Raw genomic sequence first — 6,000 nt, forward strand, 5'->3', positions numbered from 1 at the left:
ATATATGTATTAGTTATATGATAACTAAAATCAAAATGTTTGTGTTATATTTAATTTTATGTGGAGTATATAACTTGCATGTTTAATCCCATTTTATGAAGTTTGGTTATGACATTCTTTTATGATCAAGTTTTATTTTGCTATGTATGTTTAATGCATTTAATGTATGATATATCTTGGCTAGATATAAAAGAAAAGTTGAAGTTGGAATTGAAATGCATGTTAAATATTTTTATAGCAAAGGTGTAATGACATAAAAGTTTGTGTATTATGATAATATACTCAATTGACAAAAGTGTCATGGTTGGATGATAGTTGGTGAATACTATCAAGAGTATATAAGTTGATCCATAGACATAGCTATGAGAATTAAAAATCTATGTGAAGAATTGAATATTCAAAGTTTATAAAAGTTAAAAGAAAATCTTGCAATTATTTGACGAAATGATTGACAAGGAATGATGTCTTGGAAAATGATGTTGAATACATTGAAGACATTATTAGGGATGTGGTACAAACCCAAATCTAATTGATCACCAATGGTGGAAACTCAACCCACACTTGAGTAGTATCAAGTCTTGGGTTCAATGGTGAAAGTACACTATTAGAGTGATTGAAGTACTTGACGATAGATAACATCCCAAGGGGTAAAAGTACTTGGACCATAAGAAGAAAAAAGGTAGGATGAGGTTTTACTCTTAATGGACATATAGCATATATTTGCTGGAATGCATACTTATGGGGCATTCCCGATATAGTCTACCTATGTGAGAATGAAGTTTGGCCGCTTCACGGAGTTCAAGGGTTTGACTCTTAAATTCTCATGAAAAGGGATATATGACACAAGGCCTTTTTAATGTGTCATTTTACAAGTCTCTTTATCAATGGTACCGAGATTCTATGTGTAAGTTATGCACACTTGTTCTAATGAATAGTTGGTTCAAAGCTTGCCTACCATACTATTTGGGAATGAGCGAAAACTTAACTTACTAAGTAATGGTTCAAATCGCGAGATACCATTATCTGAAGGCATGGAATTTTCGGATTTATGTGATTTAGTATTTTGAAAATGGTGGGGGATTGTTGGTGATTTCCAAAATAATGTAATCACTTTAGAACCAAAAGTTGTAACTCTCCATGGGAATCATTCATATACATTGGAACATTATTATTGATTGATAGATAATGAATCATGACATTGATTCAAGTGTATATGGTTATAACATTTGGCAAAAGGGTGCTTAATGAACCATAACATTGATTCAAGTGTATATGATCATAACCTTTGGCAAAGGGGTGCTTAATGAATCATAGCATTGATTCAAGTCAAAGGGGTGTCTTCTCTCATGTGAAGAGTCATATAATGCACTATAAATGCTTGTCATTTGGGCATTAGTTGGATACACAACAATAACAACAACACACAATTTTGGACAGAATTTTGTTACATTAACAACATAATTCTCCATCATTCTCTTACTCTAAATCATCCATCAATTCTCTAATGCATGAGTGAATTGCTGGAACCATAAATCTGTAAAATACTGTTAGGAGATACGCTTGGTGTGGTTGTGCAATACACGTCAAGGAACTCATAGTATCCTGAAGGGGATTCACCGGTCATTCCTTATTGCATCCAATATACAGTTATTGGTGGGGGTGAATCGAACCTAAAGGTTAGTATGGCAACCCCATACGCTTTGAGTTTACATGCATAACTATTAAACTTTTCAGGTTTCAAGTGCAGCAGCCTCTTCTCAACAATCAAGATATACAACAATTTTCGGAATTTATGTGCACACTTCATCATTTTCTTGGTCAAATTATTGTAGTTGACCCCAAACACAAGCTCCAACAAATTTTGCTTCAATTATCTTTTGAAAGAATGACAGAACTGTTGCAGCTGTTTTGGAATAAACCAGAACTCAATGGCAGTTAACCGCCGATGGGCTGCAGTTAATTGTTGTTGAGGATATTAGTGTATTTTTATGGTGTGAATGAGTAAAATCTAGTTAGAATAGCAATTTTTTATTTTGTATGGATTTTGCCTTGTCTTTTCGGTTACTAGGGGATCATTTCTTTTAAGTTTTTGATGATCAGGAATTATTTTAAGGTTTAGCTGGTAGTCTTTTCTTGTTGCATTTGCTCAGGTATAGGGAGGTGTTTTAATATTGGAGAACTCTCATTGTTGCGGTGTAATTTTGTTATGGCATGTCTTATGCTATCTAATAAATTTATCTCTTTGGCCTTTAAAAATAAAGTTTTTCTTCTTAGTGCAAATCTGTAAATTATTCTAGAATATTGATTGGCTTCTTGGAATGTATTAGAGTTTTTTTTATTTTAGAATGTTCGTGAGTTTTCATTTTTATTTTTTATTCTATAAATTATGCCTTATAAATATTATATTGTTGGTCCCCTGCAATTTTGTTTTTGTCAAAAAAAAAAATGCAAATTTGTATAGAAAAAAAACCTCTTGTTTAATTATTACCGGTTCAACCCGCATCCATCCCTAGTTGATCCTTTAAATCATGAAATGTTACTTACACCGGTTCAATTTCTTTTAGGGAACTTACACCAGTTCGGTGTTCGAGTTAAGATCCTTCATTTATTATTCTCTCCATTTCATCCATTTAGAAAGACATATACACAAAAAAAAATTGAAAAACTAAAAAGTAATTAATGATGGTGAGACCCACTTAATAGTAAGACCCACTATCTATTTTATGTGTCTATCTCTTTCCAAATTGTATATTCCATTTATTATACCAAATGGAGAGGATCTTTACCGTCGATGTTCATCCAGTTTTGATTAATTGATGATGAATTACACCAGAAGGAGGTACAATTGTTATCCCTATAGACAAGTCTTGTTGACAGACAATTCTTTATGACATGATAATTACGTCTTTCATATTGATTTTTCTTTTTATTTGGATTATAAAGAGAAAGATATCCTTCATGTATTTGCCAGTGACAATGATGCTCTTCACTATTAGCACAATCATAATCACTATTGAAGCCCTCAAAGTATTTTTGCTCGTAGCCGCTCTTACAATTTCGATTTATCATAGTGACTTTGCAAGTCTCTGGTTCTGTCCCAAACCATGTACCACATAATTCGCTACGCCTAACTGAATATCTCTCGATCTTTACGCCTTCTTCTGGACGATAATGTTTAAAAATATAATCTTGAGTGCAATCAAGTATAATGGCATAAGGTAAACGGTTTTCATAGGTAAATTTATATAAAGTATCCCCAATCGGAAAACACCTCCTCCAATTCGAAGAATACGTGACTTGAGAAAATAATATTAATATTAAAACAATTTGCAATATTGCATTGTTTGTGGAAATATTAGTAACAAATTTGTAAATAGTTCTTTCTCTCATTAGTACTATTATTATATTATGGGGATTCTAATCTCACTTATGCATTATGTACACCAATATGATATTAAATACTACTAAATTTAAAATCAAACTCTTAAGATGAACATTTACACGCCATATGTTAAAGAAAAACTACATTAGTTATCTTTTTATAACCGATGATGTATGTGACATGAGGTTTCTGTGGATCCGTGTGTAACGGTTACAAGAATTAAATATCATTCAATTTGGTTTGCATTGTTATTGTTTCCTAAAAAACATAAAAAATCAATTCAATGGTTTTGTTCGTGTAGTAGGGTTTTTTGTTTGAGAGTTATATATCTTTTTGCTGTTTTTTACAAGCAGCGTGATAAGTTACCACTATTCAACTAAGATGAGGTAACTAGATAACTAGGGTTCTCTGTTACGGTTTCACTAAAATAAAGACAAAATATAAAATAACAAAAATTCGGAATTATATCCACTCAAAGATTCACAGTCTAAACTCAAAGGTTCCAAATTTGTCCTTATTAAGGTTCCAAATTTGTCCTTATTTTTGCTTTCTATTAAGTGACATCTAACAACGTGTCATAATTAGTTTTGACATAAATGAAATTTATTACTTTTATAACAAGAGATTCAATTAGATATGAAATTTGGATTCAAAATTAACTTTTTCCCTCCCAAGTATACGAATTACGCATCCGTCCCTTCTTCTATAAATTCATATTTATGTTTTGACATCTCTCATTTGTCAACCCACACTCTACTTTACTGTTCATCTCTCTGTAATGACTAATGGTAATATGGATACATTGTTTTCATATCATTCCACTGCCATATCAATGTAACGCCCAAATTGAAAGTGTCTAGAATTTTCAATAAGTACGTTAAATACTGATATTGGACACATTAATTATACAATACAAACACGACATCAGTCGAGAATTCAGATACAAAGCCAACTTGAGTCTTATGTTACATTATTTTTTTCGTGAAGATAGTCGAACGAAACTTGATTACAAAATTCATTACAACATATCTCATAATATAACATATGCATCCATAAGTGAGACACAAGGTTGGTTCCAATAAAGCACAATCAATCCAAAGCTTTCTCCTTACCTTTTCCACGAGAAACCTGTGAACCTGAACAAAAAGGAGTGGGATGAGACATAATGTCTCAGTGAGTTGTACCTAATCCTAGGATATAGGTAACCTCGGGGAAACCTACGGTTACCACGTGTCTACAATACAACCTGGCGGTTGATTATACGTGTGTGGACATGCTTGCCTAGATGGTAGTGCAAACTAAATCCGTCATAGGTTCGTATATTTTGTTAAAGGTCTTATTGATTTCTACATGTCATGGCGATCAAGGGAACCTAAGACCGCATTACCAAGATACGTTAAACGCACCGAGGCTGAAGCATATAATATAATATTCATGACATGATCTTAAACCGGACGATTGGAGAAACCTAGTTCGTCACCAGTATAATTTCATAGCTTGCTCTATGCATAATCCATTCATGTCTAACAGCGTATCATATAAAATCATATACATTCATTATATTAGAGTTAGCGTTGAACAACAATATTATCAAGATTCATTTTACGGAAAGCCCCGGGTGGAGTAATCCCGAACACAATCCCATACGTAACCGATGAAACCAAAAATTAGGAATATTAGACTCCCTCCGCAACGAGTGGGCCCCCTTACAAGCTTATCTCATTCCCCTGGCGGGAACCCCTTGAGATCCCAACCTAACGTGGATCGCAAGAGACACAACACCTACGTCTTACTTATTATTCTTAGAAAAAGATTAACTAGTCGCTTCTCATCTTAGCATACATATAATTCATGATAAACGTTCTAGTTCTCGATAAACTATATCGAGGCTCTAGTTTCATTCCCTTTTTCTTAAATTGACTTCTACCCCTTTACATTTCGCATAATTCTCTCATAAGCCATTCTTGTTAGTTAAGCTAAGATTGCCATGATTTTCATTTCAAGAATCATTTGATGTTATGTGCATTGCCTAGATGTTGTTTTGTGGTTATAAAGTTGTAAAACGATGAAAGAAATGCTTCGAAATGCACCACCGACCCTACGTTGAGCCAACAAGCCAAAAGCAAGTTGGCTAAGCAGAGAAGTTCACTAATAACGACTTTTTCTGGGCATCGTTCTGTTGAATTTCGCTATTAGCGAAATTATTTCGCTAATATCGAGTTTCTTCATGTTTGTGGTGCAGATTTTCAATTTTTGACCCAAAACTCGTCCAAATTGATCCTGCAATGCACCAAAACATCCAACAACATATAGAAACAATAATAAACATATTTCATGGCAATTTTAGCATATAATCATCAAGAGTTGACTTTGGGTACTAAAAAATATAACTAACAATCTTAGCATAATTCACAATTTTCTCACTAGGACTACTCGATCCAAAGGGAGATTTAGCTATCTAAGAACTCACCTAACAATTTTGTAACAGCAAGTACCAAAACCTAGCTTCTTGATTCTTTCTATGATAATCTAGAGTTGGAAATCAAGCTCCTTCTTAATCTTAGTTCATGTGGGTGCCAAAACCTAAGCTCAATTCATGAAGGAAAGAAGTTTTGGAA

The sequence above is a fragment of the Medicago sativa genome, chromosome 5 (assembly GCF_051527215.1).
Source record: "Medicago sativa cultivar Bolivia chromosome 5, Bolivia_mono, whole genome shotgun sequence".
NCBI lineage: Eukaryota > Viridiplantae > Streptophyta > Magnoliopsida > Fabales > Fabaceae > Medicago > Medicago sativa.